We start from the raw sequence: 16,948 nt of genomic DNA on the forward strand, positions 1-16,948 counted from the left end.
TCTCCCTGCCGTTGCCCTTGGAAACCAACGCGCGTCCGGCGTTTTCCTTGTGTTTTCTTTTTCCTTCGCGCCATTTTTCTCCTAGTCTCGGCGAGCGGATATTGCGCGCTGTGCTTTTATTGCAGCGTGCAAGCTCTATGCCGTGCTGTTGCGCGTACAACTGCAGCAAGCGGCCTGAAGATGGTTATGCGGTACTCATGATACCTCAAGGCAAGCGTGACGGCTTGCGCACGAGTCAATGGATTCACGAGATTAGTCGAAAGAAGTTTATTCCTAGAAAAAACAGGTTTGTTTGCGACGTAATGCGCCTTTCTCACTCCCCGTAATAATGCGTCACCTGACGCTGCGTTTTCTATTCTTGCTTGCTCCTCAATATTTTTGCGGCGGCAACATGTTCATTGTATAAAAATAGGGTTGTCCTCTGCAGCATGCTGAATATTCTGCGAGGCTCCATCATTTCACACGCTGTCGACTTCTGTAGTCAGAAATACGGCACTATAATCTGCTTTTTGCTGTCAGTGATAACTGGAAAAGTACAGTCTCTCGATTGCATTTGTCGCGATTATGCTAGGATCCCTGGCCTCCTTCACTAAAAATCAAAGAGGCTTGTAGAGGAGCTAGTCTTTACAGCTTGTACTTGTAGTCTGCGTCGGTTACTCAGGAGTAATGAATGCTGGCCCTGAAAAACTCTTTGGCAAGTAAACCCGAGGTATTGCGGGTAATCTGCACTAGTTAGGTCGTACGGCATTTTTTTTTCAATTCTTGAATGTGTCTTGCCGTGCTTCGACGCACGCGTGGGTTAAAAAGTATGCGTTCGTTTTATCAGGGATACGGCCAATGTGCGCAGGGGGTGTTCACATGATCACACACGCTTCACTTTGACCATGATTACTAGGCGTTGGCAGGTTACCTTCGCTTTGAAAGCCGGAGCTCTGAAACCGCGATTCCGCGTATTCATTTACTGCGAGAAACGTTTTCCCATTGAAGTCAAATCAGCCGTAATCATTGCATCAATTTTCTGTATTTACGAAACTTAATCAATAATGAATATAGTTATGTAAAAATAGGGGAACATTTTGCGAGCAACAATTCTTAGCACTAACATATTACTCATTTCAATTGTATGCAAGAAATTTTTTTTTCACCTAGCCTGAGTGATTAACTCATCGCTCTATGTTCTAGCTACATTTTACTGAAGACCGGTTTGAGCCGCCAATATTACACGAACTCGAAAAAAAAAAACAGGCCCAACGCAGTTCCATCAATTTTCTCTCACCGACCTGTCCTGAAGCAAAGGAAGCCTCCTCGACAGAGACATGAACCTCACGCTGATAGTAGTCAGTTATTTCTGTGGCTTGCTCTTTTCCCACCTCCATTTATGAGAAAATAAGAAAGTATAAGAATTAAAAGTCAATGTATAGTTGTCTCGTCAGATATTATGAGGTAATAGAGATATGACTGACAATGTAAGTATATCGATGGGTCATGGGACGGCATCAGATTAAATAGTGATGGTTATGAATAGTGATAGCTAATGATGGTGACTGTTACGGATATTAATAGTAAATGATAGTAATAGGCCCGGATAGTGAGGTGATAGTGTTCGTTGCGAATAGTGACAGTTATGATAGGTCACTTGACGGCATTAGTAGATATAATGATAGATAGGATAGCGACAGTTAATTAATTGGCAGTTATATGCTTTCTCATTTCCGCACGTTGAAGACTTATGTGCCCCCTGTTTTTTTTTATTTGATTGTTGCGTTCAATGAAATTACGCTCTTTTACATAGCGCATGAGGCCACAGCATGCTTGCCCCAGAACTTCAGTGTGTCGGCAATAGGACCCACCACTTCTCCCAGTGTACCCTGCTGTCTTTTAACCACACGCGAAGTCAGTGAGTGGCCGCGTACTCATAAAATTATTTAATTCCTCCATCAGCATCATATGAAGACAGCCGTGGCAAACCTGTTCCTTGGCTCAAAGTTTGGTTTTATACAAAATTAACTAATTAATGCAGAAATTGTGGATCGCTAACTAGCACAGTGCCATTACACTTGGCCTAAACTTTTCAACGGTATACGGTTCGATGTTGCAGCTAAAATTTAGATTTTAATTGCAATTTACTAAATATCAATTAATTTGGCCCAGTAATTGATCAAAATACATGTACAATCAACCAATAATCCAATCTTATGGTTGATCACGTGACATATACTATGCTTAGACAGATAGCTTGACAGTAGCGAAATAGACTAAGTCCTGCTTTGACCTCTGATCTGGAAGTTCAAAGCACCAGCCTGGATCGTTTTCCGAAGTTTTACCGCGGTGACAGATTTCACACTCTAAAAAGACAAACACAAAGTCAGATGCAGTACTGGATTAGGTGCACAAAGTAAAGCACCTTATCATGTGACTTAAAAAGTGTTTGCAGCACAGAACTCGCCTGAAAGCTTTGTTTATCAGTATTCCCCATTCAAACACTTCTAAGAAGAAACCAATCAATTCATGAACGTTACTTTCGGCATTCTCAATGCTTTTCTCGCAATTTTTCTAAAATTTTGTGCACTCCTGGAGCGCAGACCTGGCCCAAAAGCTCGCGCTTCACTCACTGCTGCGGCCGGCCGGCGGGCGTCAAGGAGAAAAAGAGTGTCGGGCGCAGCGCTCGCCGCCGCCGCGCGAGGAGAATCGAGGAGGAAAGCGCGGCGCGGAGGAGAGTGTCGCTACTTTCAAATTATCAAGGGACTTTAAAGTAAATATGCTGAATATGCACGATTCATGTTTAGGGACAGTTATCCCGCTAGCGAATAACAGCGCTCCAGCCCCGCGCCGACGTTCGTACCCGTGCGCCTCGACCCCTACGTCAGTGGCGCCCTCAGCGAGAGGAGCGGCAGCGCCGCGCAACTTTACTCGATGGCGCCGCTCTATTGCTCGCGCGGCGCGTTGACAGGTACAGAGAGTATAAAGGAGTCTATGCTCAAGACGAACGATAACAGTTGTATCTTACTGGTACTCAAGTATGGGGCTGAAACGTGGAGGCTAACGAAAAGGGTTCTACTTAAGTTGAAGGCAACTCAGAGCTAGGGAACGCAAAATGGTAGGTGCAATGTTAAAAGATGGGAAGCGTGCATAGTGGGTCAGAAAAATAACTCGAATTAATTACATTCTAGTTGAAATTAAGAAGAAATGGGCAGGGCATGTAGTGCGAAGAGAGGATAACCGATGGTCGAAAAAGGTGAATTGGATATCAAGGGAAGGAAAGTGTAGCAGGAGGTGGCAGAAAGTGAGGTGGGCGGATGAGGTTAAGAAGCTTGCACGGTGAAGTGGATGCAGCTAGCACACAGGGCTGGAAGCACTGCTCCAATTGCTCCATTCTGCCCCAAACTGCTTTCCCTGCTCCAAAACACAATATTGCTCAAAACTGGTTGCCGCAGGGTTTTACTATCAAATTTGCTAAACACAGGAACGATAGGAGTGCACCGGTGGCAGAGGTATAAAACTTCTTGCACTGGGCAAACAAAATGTTTGCAAGCTAGGGAAGTGTGAAGAATAATTTAAATTTGTTTTCGCAAGTAGATTCAATATGACCCACAAGCGATTGGAGGTGATTGTGAAAAAATGCACTGTGCTTGAGACATAGTACATCCTTCCAGGCTTTTGAATCACCGGTGGAGAGAGAAGTGAGAGCAGTCAGTGAAGCAGGTAGCGCTGACTACCATGTTAACGTGGTAAGAACCGTTAGGAAACTTGTTCGGCGGTAAAAAGTACACAAGTTCTGTTGTTTTAAAAACAAGGAGGTACTTCACCACGGAGCCTCTTTGCCAGGCCTATGTCAGACAAAAGCATGCTTGGAGCATTGTAGGGTGCCAATCACTAGAAAATAGAAAGCCGTCTCAAGGGTGTTGGAAGGCCACACAGAGCCTACCGCCAACTTGTAAAATTGAAACCCTAGCATAGCTTAAGCAAAAAACTGCCCACGATTACGTTACTTCCTAATGCGAAATTTGAGCGCAGCTCATCAGCTGTTTCACCTTTTCGATAGATTGAGGCAAAGTTTTCGAGCAAGACACGTATGTACAATTACAGACTTTAATTTTTCACACGTATTCCTTCAAGAAACACTCCACTAACAGTTCTTGGCTGTCATGAAAGAAGCTTTGTGGTCGGAGAAATAAAGAGAGCAATTAAGTTATCGGGAGGTTGCGGGAGGCAGCGCGTGGGCACATAGGAACGTTGCGCGACGAACAGATAGCAGCGACTGACTGATGCCACTAGCGAGTGAGAACGGGATGCACGCACCGTGATCCGCTGATAGCGAGCCGGCGTTTCGGCAACCGGAGAGCACCGGCCCTCACCGCCGCGCAGGAAGAGGGGGGACCCCTTCCTCTTCTTTTTGCATGGCGGCGACGGTGTTCTACGCAGTCACGTTGTCTTGACTCGCTAGCGGCGTCAACGGCATCAGTCAGTCGCTGCCTCCGGCGACCGCCCCCCCCTCTTTTTTTTCCTCGTGTTCTCCGGTTGCTGCGCGCGCTCCTGCACCCATCGTTCGCCGCTGAGTGTACCCCCCCCCCCTCTTCCTGCGAGGCTCCGGTTGCCGAAGCGCCGGTTCGAACTGGGGGGATGAAGGGGGGCGGAGCTGGTTACAACGACGCGAAACCCAGGAACGGGCGCCAGAGCTGCGCTCTAAAACATTACGCGCTACGGGCAGGAGGTAATAAGTAAAGAAGCTGAAGGAGAGAAAAGCTACCATTTAGTTCCATCTATCCTCCCTGAAGGCACTACTGCAGCCAGTGGTTTGGTTTGAAGTGTAACCAACATGTAGACTCCCTACTACTCCCTAATAAAGTCCCGTCCTCCCGTCTGAACGCACCGGACCGGTCCCGCGGAAGGGTCGCTGACTCCCCTCGGCAGTGACGACGTACGGTTGGGGCGCACATATTTTCCTTTCTTTTCGTGTACGGGGTGGTGCAGTGGTAAGACGCCCGACTACTGTGCCGGAGTTCCCGGGTTCGAACCCGACCGCGGCGGCTGCGTTTCGATGGAGGCGAAACGAAGAGGCGTCGTGTGCTGTGCGATGTCAGCGCACGTTAAAGATCCCCAGGTGGTCGAAATTACTCCGTAGCCCTCCACTACGGCTCCTCTTTCTCTCTTTCCACTTTCATTCCCACCCTCCTCCCTTCCCTTACGGCGCGGTTCGGGTGTCCACAGAGCAAGTGTGACAGTTACTGCGCCTTTCCCTTCCTGTGAACCAATTTATTATTATTATTTCCCCTCGTTGGCAAGCTGGCGAAGCCGCTGCTCCCCCATCACCTCTTCTCCTTTGTCACGACGTCTCTTGGTCGATGATTCGACATCCATGGCCGTCCGGGCACGAAGACAAGGGCGGTGCCGTCAATAAGCTGGAAAAGGTCCGGTACGTTATCCGGCGTCACTCCTTCCTTAAGGACGATTCGGGCTACGCGAGTCGTCGACTCCGCCATCTCAAATCCTCTCGCGTTTCATTCTTCGAGACGATCGAATGTCCACCACCTTCTCTAAACTCACTCAAAACTTTCCGAAGGGCCTCGTCCGCCACGTAGAAAGGAATCCACTGGATTTTCGCGGTGATTTCTCTACGTTCCGGATCAATTACGGCACAGTAGCGTCCCTTCACCTGCACACCACCAGCTCGGACCAGCGTCTCCTTATATTCACGGGTGCGCGGCTTCAGCAGCCACACGAGTCCCATCTGGTACGGGCCAATTCCTGCCACAGTCTTCAAAATTCCAATTTCTTCAAGCGGTGCTTGAAAATCTTCAATTCTGCATGGCCTTCCTTCTACATCGCAGTGCAGAAAAACACATTTCTTCAGTCTCGTGCGACGGCAGTGAAGGAATAGAACGCCGGTGAACTTTGATGTGTTCAATGGAATGCCGGTTGTGTTCGACAAGGTGCGCGGCGCGATGTACCGTCACGACTGGTCATGAAGTCACCAGGCGATTCATGCTTCTGATCGCGGAGGTCCCGGCTCCCGTCCCTTAGGCCTGCGTGTCGGGGGCGGAGACTAGGGGCCCTCCTTATCTGATGGAATAATAAAGTTGTTATGACATCACATGCATCGCCGAAGCTGACCCCGCCAGGCGTCCGTGCGGCGCCTTTCATTTGGTACTTCCTCGAACGCCGCACCACAGATCAAACAGAAGCAGGCCCATATTGATTGATTGAATGTCCTTTATTGAATGGGAAGGCTCATGGCCATGGATGGGGATAAGGGGGAGTAGACAGAATCTTCATTGTTTAGGTCGTCACTAAAATCACATTGCTCTAACCAGGCCACTAAGCGAGCCATACTTGGCAAATATCATCTGTGTGTTAGCATCTGTTTCTAGAAGTGAACGGTAGTTCAGGCGGTAGGGTTTGATCTCGGAGCGTCTAGTAGAAAAAGCAGGGCAATCCCAGAGTAGATGAGATATGCCGCCAGAGTCGTACAGTGGGGGCACGTAATCATTTTCTCTGTATACTGACGCCAGCGGCCCGGGCCATAATACGTGGCGTGTAAGCCGCATGGACAATGAGCTTATTCAAAAATACTTCGGGTGAGGTGGGTTTTTCTCGTAAAAGGTGGGTCTGGTGTGGCCGCCTGCATGCGATGCTGACTGAGGCTACGAAGACTGGTTCGAGTATAGTGCATAAGGGCAAGAGAAGGGGTGAGTTACCCGCCCAAGGTCGAGTAAGGACGAAGCAAGGGGGGTGGGGAAGTAAATGTGGACATCCCACCTGCCAAGGCAGCCGCGGCGTGTGCCGCCGCATTGCCCCCTGATTCGTCCGAGTGACCTGGGTCCAGTGAATAGCGACAGTTCTGGTCTCGAGTTGGTGGCGTTTAAGGAGGCGACGTATGGCCGTAGCTGTTGCATCTTATGAACCTGGAGTAGCGATTTCCTTCATAGGAATCAGTAAGAATACTTATTGAACCAGTTCCGGTGCAAGGCACTCCTGACAAGGCTCCCCAAATCGCGAGGAGTTCAGCATGAATAGGGGTACGTTGAGGTAGGTGGCAGGCATAAGCGCCTGAAAGGGAAGGGTTGTCATCGCACACCTAGCCCATAGATGCAAATTCGCTTGTAATCGATGCGTCGGTATATATGTCAGTCGTATCAGGGATTCGCTCTTGTCGGTGATGGGCAGCGAGGAGCTCTCGGGGAATGACAAAATCGCGGTTTATAGGTAGAGATGGAGGCGTGTCACTACTGGCATCTCCTGTCGTTACGCTATTCATCCCAGGCCAGCAGGCGACACCCTTGGACAGTGTTCTCTAGACGTATTCGATAACGCGTCTGTGACTCGGTAACGATGGTATACTGAACGGTGGAAGAGCGGCCAAACGCTCAAGTTCTGCTATAGGAGTGTACTTAGGTAGACCGGTAATAGTGCGTAGTATGGCGCGATGAAAGCGTTCGACCTTAGCGAAGTCAATCTTCGACAAAAAAGGACGAAGCGCTAACGACACATTCACATGAAAGAAGACACGGACAAGCGCTTGTCCGTGTCTTCTTTCATGTGAATGTGTCGTTAGCGCTTCGTCCTTTTTTTTTTTTTTTTTTTTGAAAAATGCTGCACCAACTAGCCCAACAAAAAGTCCTTCTTGAATACAGTCTTCGACAGTTGAATGACGGGTGTGTCATAGAGGATTTTTCCGACCGCCGCTGCTCGGGCCATCGCACGGCAGGCATGTTGCCGCGCACCGCCGTGCCGGTTGGACAGGCCACGAATAGTGTGTAGCAATGCTGGCCAAATGCGTTGTAGCTGATGAACCCATTTCTGGGGACTGTTGCAGCTTGAGATGGGCAGGCCGAGAATGCGGATTTGCCCATTTGAGGAAGTGATGGTGTTGCCTCCGATGTGAAGATGGATCTGCATACTGGGGTTGGTTTTATGTTTTCCGTCGATACTAATCAATTCTGTTTTATGTGGTGTGAGTTCGAGGCCAATTTTGGTTAGTGCATCTTCAAGACAAAGAAGGGCCGCCTGAAGTTCAGTCTGCATAGAATATTTGTCTACGTAATCCGCTGCCTCAGTCCAGACGGTAATATCATCGGTCGGCATATATAACGAATCTTGCACTTGTGCTGATTTCCAGATTCTCGGCGACGCGTGTCATGGCCAAGTTGAACAATATGGGTCCGAGAATGGAGCCCTGAGGTACACCGCTATCCAAGTAATAGGTTTTGGGCACCCATCCCGGAGCTTTGCCATGCAGCTGAATGGGTCTAGATATAAAAGCAATTGCGGATCCAGATTTGGGCACGAGTACTAGGAAAGCGTTTGGCGAGTTCCTCCAGGATAACCTCATGGCGAACATTGTCAAAGGCTTTGTGTATATCGACAGCCAGGAGATAGTCAGGTAGCGCTTTACGATGAGCTCAGATGCCTTGGAGGCATTAGTACAGCAGGCACCAGTGGCGTTTCAAATTTGTTTACAGGAAAGAAAAGGCGCGATATCTCTCACAGTCTTGCGCGGATACATGTATCGCGTCGTAAAGGAAGGGAGGAAGATGGGAGTGAAAGAAGAGAGGGAGATAGGTGTGCCGTAGTGGAGGGCTACAGTCCATCGCGCTATAATGGATTTCGCCTCAAATTGCGATGAGGTAAGAACCTAAAGCAGGTAAGGCCGTGAATACGGACAACCTGAGGTCCATATCACTCACCTCGTGTGTGGACAAACTTACGGAGACGCTGGCACGGGATCGCCTCTCTCCATACCTGGAGGCCAAGGGCTTCTTTGCAGCCACCATGTTCGAGTTCCTGCATATGTCCGCGCAAGACGTCCTCCAAGCCAATCGGCCCGGGTGGAAGGCATTCAACATGCGTTATGTGACATTGGTATCTGGGCCACCGAGGGGAGCCCTGGTGAAATGGAGGACCGCCTTCAGTGGGCCGCTTCCACAGTCGATGCGTATGCTATCGACTGTGGGCTGCGATGCGCTCCAGCCGAATCGGAGCCTCTGCATGTCAGAGCGAACCCAAAGGATAACACAGCAATACACATCTCTTTGTCGGGAGGTCCTTCAGGGAGGTGGAAGAGCTCCGGATTCTGAGCCTGTTCATTCACCACTGACGCAGACCGAACTCCACTATTGCAAAACTCGAAAAAGTAAGCGAACAGATAGGTCGCATGATTCATCGCGTTTCCAGAAAGTGGAGCGGTCTGCGGGGCAGGGATGCGCTTCGGTTCGCCCATGCTTTCGTGACTAGCCGGATTATCTACACCGCGCCATACCATTCGCACTACTAAACAACATGACGAGCGAATAGATGCCATCATTCGCAAGGCAACTAAGCGAGCCCTGGATCTCCCGGTGACTACCTTTAACGCTACCTCAAGGCGTTGAGGGTGCTCAACTCCTACCAGGAGCTGCGGGAGGCCCACCTCGTGAACCAGCACACACGGTTCATGCAGACGGCACCCGGGCGCTGCCTACTTAACCGCTTACGCACCCAACGTGATTGCACTCCAGAGGAGGCGAAGCGTATCTCAGACCTGTGGCGCCATATGCTCTGGGTCTCCCCGCTACCTCGCAAACATGGACACGCATGAAAGCAGACAACAAGCGTGGGCTCGGGCGCTTGAGGGGCAGTACGGCTCCCGACCCGGTGTATATTACGTAGATGAAGCGGGGCGTCGCCAACGGGATTTTACACGGCCGCTGTTGTTCACCAGGAAAGGGATGGACTCTTATTCCGAGCACAGAATTCAGCAATAGCACTTGCTGTCGTGGATCCATATTCAAGGATAATCATAACGGACTCCCGAAAGGCGTGTGATAATTATTTGGAGGGGAAATCTCCCCCTTCAGTTCAGTTCAGTCGTGTCCGACTCTTCGTGACCCTATGGACAATATCAGGCCACGCTTTGCGGTCTCTCACTATCTTCCTAACATCACATAACTTCATCTGCAGCGCCTCGAGGATGCCATCTAACCACCGCGTTCGCGGCCTACCCCTTCTCCGGTGACCCTCAACCTTTCCCAATTCATCAAATCTTTCTCCAGCGACTCCTCTCTTCTCATTAGATGACCAAAGTAGCTGAGCTTTAACTTTAGAATTTGACCCTCCAATGAGCAATCAGGGTTTATGGTCGACAATATCGACTGATTTGATCTTCTGGCAGTCCAAGGAACTCTCAACAGTCTCCACCAGCACCACAATTCAAACGCGTAAATTCTTCGGCGGTCAGCCTTCTTCGCAGTCCAACTCTCGCATCCATAGATCACAACTGGAAAGACAATAGCACGAGTTATACGGATCTTGGTTGGCAGTCTAATGTCTCTGCTCTTTACTAGGCGGTCAAGGCTAGCCATGGCTCTCTTTCCCAGAAGCAGGCGTCTCCTAATTTCATGGTTGCAGTCTCCTTCAAATCTTGGAGCCCAAGAAGAGAAAATCTGTCACAGCTCCCACATCTTGTCCCTTGATGCTCCAGGACTTGATAGGGCAAGACGCCATGATCTTTGTCTTTTTAATGTTCAGTTTAAGCCCAAACTTCTTACTCTCTTCTTGTACGCGCATCAGAAGTCTCTTGAGTTTCACTTCACTTTCTGCCATTAAAGTGGTATCATCCGCATATCTAAGGTTGTTGATACGTTTTCTAGCAATCTTCACTCCAGCTGAAGACTCGTCCAGACCGGCCTTCCTCATGAAGCACTCAGCATACAGGTTAAATAGGCAGGGCGACAGTATGCAGCCTTGTCTCACTCATTTCTCAATCGGAAACTAATCAGTAAGACCATGCCCAGTTCTGATTGTGGCTTCTTGCCCTTCATACAGGTTCCTGAGGAGACAGATGAGGTGAATTGGAACTCCCATCTCTTGGAGAGCTTGCCACAATCTGCTGTGATATACGCAGTCAAACGCTTCCGCATAATAATAAAGCAGAAGTAGATGGGTTTCTGGAACTTTCTTGCTTTTTCCATGACCAAGCGAAGGTTGGCAATCTGGTCTCTAGTTCCCCTGCCCTTGCGAAACCCAGCTTGCACATCCGGAAGCTCTCAATCCACATACTGCTGCAGCCTACCTTGGAGGATTTTCAACATCACCTTGCTAGCATGCGAAATAAGCGCGATCGTGCGGTTGTTGGAACAATCTTTGGCGCTGCATTTCTTTGGAATGGGGATGTAAACTGACCTCCTCCAATCCTGTGGCCACTGCAGGGTTGTCCAAATTTGCTGACATAATGTATACAGAACGTTAACAGCGTCATGGTCGAGGTTTTGAAGCAACTCAGCTGGAATGCTATCAATTCCGCTAGCTAGCAAGGCTGGCTAAGGCCCATTCAACTTCACTCTTCAGGATGCCCGGCTCGATATCAGCAATCACAGCCGTCTTATGTTGGGTTTGCACATCCGGGTCCTTCTTGTGCAGTTCTTCTGTGTATTCCTGCCACCTCTTCTTTATCTCTTGTGCTTCAGTGAGGTCGCTGCCTCGTTTGTCCTTTGTCACGCCCAGCTTAGCACAGAAGCTTCCTTTGATATCTTTGATTGTCTTATACAGAGCTCTTGTGTTCCTAAATTGGCTGTTGTCCTCAACTGCTTGGCAATGTATGTTCAGGAAGGCATTCTTATCTCTCCTTGCTATTTTCTGAAAATCCGCATTGAGAACCTTGTATATTTGTCTTTCCCCCATAAATTTTGCCATCCTCCTTTCCTTAGCTATTTTCAAAGCCTCTTCAGATAACCAGTTTGCTTTCTTACATCTCTTTTGCTTTGAAACTACCTTAGTAGCAACTTCTTGTATTATATCACGAACATCGGTCCACATCTCTTCAGGCTCTCTTTCTTCTAGATCTAATTCTTGAAATCGATTCCTCACTTCCACAGCATATTCTGATGGAATTTGATCCAGATCATACCTGAAAGGCCTTCTAGTTTTCTGCGTTTTCTTCAATCGAAGCTTAATTTTGGCAACAAGAAGCTGATGATCGGTGCCACAATCGGCCCCAGCCCTTGTTTTTACTGCTTGTATAGCGCTTCTCCATCTCTGCCGGCAAAGAATATAATCGATCTGATTCGTGTACAGACCATCCGGTGAAGCCCATGTGTACAGGCGCCTCTTGTGCTGTTGAAAATGCGTATTCGCTATGGTCAGGTTGTTTTCTTGACAAAGCCTCTGCCCAGCTTCATTTGGCTCATCAAGACCGAACTTGCCTGTAATTCCGGATATTTCTTCATCCCGACCTAAGCATTCCAGTCTCCTATGAGAAAAACTACGTCTTACGATGGAGTGGGGTCTAAAAGGCATTGCAGGTCCGCATAAAATCTCTCAACGTCAGCTTCTTCAGCAGTAGTGGTTGGTGCATAGACTTGAATTACTGTTATGATGAAAGGGTGACCTTGGATCCGAAGTGAAATCATTCGGTCGTTTTTGGGGTTGTACCCTAGCACTGCTTTGCCCATTCTTCTGTTTACTATGAGAGCGACCCCATTCCTTCTCCTGGATTCGTGCACACAATAAAAGACATAATGGTCGCCGGAATTAAATTCTTCCATTCCGGTCCACTTGGGCTCGCTGATGCCCAAGATATCAATGTTCAATCTGTCCGTTTCTCGCTTGACGACATCCAGTTTATCTTGCGTCATAGATCTTACAGTCCATGTTGCTATGTGATATATCTCCTTGCAACATCGGAATTCCCGGTCGCTTCCCGACGCATCCACAACTGAGCGTCCTTTTGGCTTTATCCCAGCCGCTTCATTCGTCCTGGAGCTACTAGGAATCGCCTTTTGTTCATCCCCAGTAACATGTGGGACGCATTTCAACCTTGGGGGCTCATCTTCCGGCGCCCTATCATTAATGCTGTTGTAACTGGCCATAGGGTTTTCTTGGCAGGAAATACTGGAGTGGGTTGCCATTACCTTCTCCAGTGAATCACATTTTGTCAGAACTCTCTGCCGTGACCTGTCTATCTTGGGTGGCCCTACACAGCAGAGCTCACGACTTCATCGAGTTTCGCAAGCCCCTCCGCCACGACAAGGCAGTGATCCATGATCTCCCCCTTAGCCAGTCGAATTCTAAGACGGACTGCCACAGCTCCAACGTCGAAGAAACTCATTTGGGCCACCAGGGCTTACGAGGTAACGAAACTGCTGACGCCTCTGTCCGAGCGCTTACTCACTGTGCTCGTCATTAAAGTTACTTTGGCTCGGAGACAAATCAGCCGCTTCTGCAGTTCAAAGGAATAGTAAAGCATTATAGCGACGACCACAACCTTTTCCTGGCTCCTGCAAAGTGGCTGAGTAAGGCGGAGGAACGAACTTTAAGGTGCCCTCAAACAGGCACTCTACTCTGTCCTGCAATCATAAAACATTACGATACAAACACGGATGGGCGATGCCCGCAGTCTGGGGTGACCTGTGATATATCCCACATGGTGTGGGCATGTACTCGAAGTCGTCACATCCCCCCTTCCCTTACCTCTTCTCGAGAGGCATGGGGACTGACCTCCTCAACTGCTCTTCGCTGAAGTCTCAACGAGCTCTGGTGAATGGGGCGCGAGACGGGGCCTCGTAATGCGGTGTCTCGGACTAGGGACGCGGACCATGTAGCGGGGCCACTCTATGGTTCCCAAACTCAAATTAATCAATAAACGTTTCCACCACCGCTACCAATCACGAAACTGAGCACGAGAGCTGTGGGCCATACTCCTACGGCACTACAGCAGTTAGTTTTTGACTTCCCAGCTGGAAAGTCCAATTGGTTACGAGTGAGGAACCCAAACCAATGGGGAATCAAGAAACCAAATCCAATAAAACCAATGGGTCCAGATGGATTCGTTTCGTAGTTTGTACAGTTCGTATCGCTGGTGTCATATTCCCTCGCATTTCCTTGTTTTCTAGATAAGGTGCCGTTTTCGCACTGGCTAGCGCAGCTTTTCGGAGCTAAACCTCTGCGGTGAGACCCTTTATTTGGCTAAAAAAAAAGGAAATTATGACATTTCGTGAAAGTAAAACTGAACCGTGTCCCAAACCGGCTCCTAACTGTTCCGCACGTTCCGGTTTGGTTTCGTTTCTGGCTACGTGCGGAAGATGTAGCGGCGCTTTTAACGTTCCGTCTTCGGCATGCTGTAGCGGCGCTGTCAACGTTCCGTCTTCGGCACTGCATGATGAGGGGCAGAACCTACCAAAAGCGTGAAACCGCTCGCTTGCAAACTAAGAAATTAAGAGGTCACGTATATAAGAATGTCATAGCATTCGAAGCCATGTTGCTGCTGCAGATTTCGTTCACGGTAGCCCGACGAGCTCGCTGTCGTTTTTTATTTTAGCATTTAAAGGGTTGACGACCCGGCTTACCGGCACCGCTCTCGACCATATCGCGTGGTCTCTGAAATCAAGCGTTCCGGCGACCAATGAACGTGCAGCAGTGACACCTGCCCATTGAGTATCCCATCTACTGGCACCGTTCTCGGCCATGACGCGTAACCAGCGCACCTACCAACTGCCTGCGTATTCACAAACATGGCCGTGTAATGCCGTCTCAACGCTTTTCCATGCTATCTGCTGAACTCCTGTCCATTCTGCTGTCACGTAACTCTCGTGATGTCGGATGCGAAGCTCGGAAAAAGGCCGAAAAAATTCGGAGAAAACTTTTTTTTTTTTTTTTTACAGCTCAGTTGTAAAGATTGGTCAAAATTTGCACGGAAAAAATGTACATAAATAAAGCTTAGTCAACACGCAGTGCAGAACGTGAAATCTGTCGTATTCGCGTCGCCGTTCATGCAGCGCCGGTCCTGCGACGCCACTCAACGCCATGCATCCGGTTTCTCATGTTTGGCGCTCGTTATTGTTGTGTTTTAACTTTCCGTCGTACGCCTGTGTACAACTGTTGCGAAAGTGAATGAATATCCTGGACAGGAAGTGATTGCAGCTCTTTTCGCTACCTGGTCATTCACCACCTGGTCAATATGTTCCCATAGTCGAAGCAGTGGCGAAACTACGCCTGCTATAGAATCTTGTAGAGAGGACATGGGTAAAAGAGGTTTTAAATTGATTGTTTTTATGCAGCGAGATCTCGTGTTCCTTTAAAATTGCAGTCATAGAAGGATATTTCAATACCTTGTACTCTAACTGCCGTAACAATTCTAGAAAGCCGTGTTTATGTACAGAGAACCGCTTACTGTACACTTTCGTGGCGATCTAGAATGCTTCCGGTAAACCGATCTCTAAAACCCTTCATATGTTCATGAAATAATAGAAAGCATTTTGCGCCTGTTATTTACATTATGAATTTGTTCCTTTCTATCTCCAAAATTTCAGGAAAACAAGCAGGACAAAAAAACGTTTTTTTTTTTCGGCTGTTCAAATTTTTCGGAAATTTTAAGGCGGCGGTGGCACAACCCGCCGACCAATCACTGCTCGGCCATGTCACGTAGTCTTGTGACGACACACCACTGACCAATGGGAGCTGAGCCATGTCACCTGCCGGGCTGCGCCTATCAACTCGGCCCCGAAATTCACTGATTGCGAACAGGTTGTCGTCATGGGGTCTTAAATTTAACGTCTGGCGGCTCGCAGACCAGATGCCACGTGATATTGTGACCGATCGCTAAACACTAATTACTTGACGTCATCACAAGACCACGTGACCTATCAAGAAAACATTTCGAATCTTGCAAAAACCAGCGGGAACACTCATTTTTCTCCGAGTGCGAAATCTAATGCTGTCGTGCTATCGTATTAAAAAGTTGCTCAAGACGGCAGCTGCTTAAAACTCGACTGAGGATATAAGCCATCCTAGAATCTGTGCAATCAGTGATTGTCCAATGGGTATTGGCTAGCCCAGTTGGTTTCTTCACTCCCAATTGGGGAAGACCGGTTAGCTTCTGACCTCCCAGTTGGGAAGTTCGAAAGGTTTCTTAATTCCAGTTGGGAGTGAATTAACCAAGCCGATGGGCCTCTCCCTGCATCTCGAGACGAGATATTGCCGACTGGTAAACTTCACAGAATTTTCCTACGATCCCGTCGTCGTAACTGCATGTCAGTGCAAAGGCCTGAATTTTTTTTCATTTGCATACGGGGCACGCGAGCCACGAAAATGTAGAATTTTTCCCCAGCCTCACAAGCCACTTGGAAAGGCAAGGACACATCCCCATTACAATGTAGGGCTTCAGAGCTTCAGACCAAGATATCCTACTACAACTCAAAGAGGATCTTACATCTCGACAAATACAGCAAGAGCATCATGTATGTATGTATGTATGTATGTATGTATGTATGTATGTATGTATGTATGTATGTATGTATGTATGTATGTATGTATGTATGTATGTATGTATGTACGTACGTACGTACGTACGTGTGTGTGTGTATGTATGTATGTATGTATGTATGCATGCATGCATGTATGTATGTATGTATGTATGTATGTATGTATGTATGTATGTGTGTGTGTATGTGTGTGTATGTGTGCGTGTGTGTGTGTTGATAAAGTAGGTTGCGTCAAAACTTAATGAAGTTTATTAACTTTTCCACTCGTCACCAGTCTTCATCAGAATGTTGAAAATATCTTGTAACATTCTGATGAAGAAACGTTAATAAAATAAGGCGTAACATCCAAGCGATAGCAGCGAGGTAGCAGCATATCGCATGGTCGATTCGGAGGCCAGATAACCCCCCTGCGGCTGTTTTCTTCAATCGGACATACCCCGCTGTCATGCACTTAGTAATTACACAAGAGCATCACCGAGACACGACAAACCGAGACATACCCGACGTCGCCGGTAAGCAGACGTAGCGATGAAACGAAGGCGTGTTGACTTGTAAAAACAACAAAGAATGTCTACGGATTCAAAAAGAGGGATACGCCGCTTGCACGCGGAAAGCAACATTAACATACTAAATTGGGACAACAGCACTACGAGTAAAGAACACTCTAATTTACGTTACACAGATAATCAAATAGGCGTTTAAAGATGCAAGCAATA

General features: G+C 48.1%; 1 pseudogene; it reads left to right on the forward strand.

Moving 5' to 3' along the window:
- Nucleotides 1-8,619: 8,619 nt before the first annotated feature.
- On the forward strand, nt 8,620-13,539 carry LOC146178171 (uncharacterized; annotated as a pseudogene).
- Nucleotides 13,540-16,948: the final 3,409 nt, after the last annotated feature.

The sequence above is a fragment of the Amblyomma maculatum genome, chromosome 9 (genome assembly GCF_055883805.1).
Source record: "Amblyomma maculatum isolate TAMU_Amacu chromosome 9, ASM5588380v1, whole genome shotgun sequence".
Classification (NCBI taxonomy): domain Eukaryota; kingdom Metazoa; phylum Arthropoda; class Arachnida; order Ixodida; family Ixodidae; genus Amblyomma; species Amblyomma maculatum.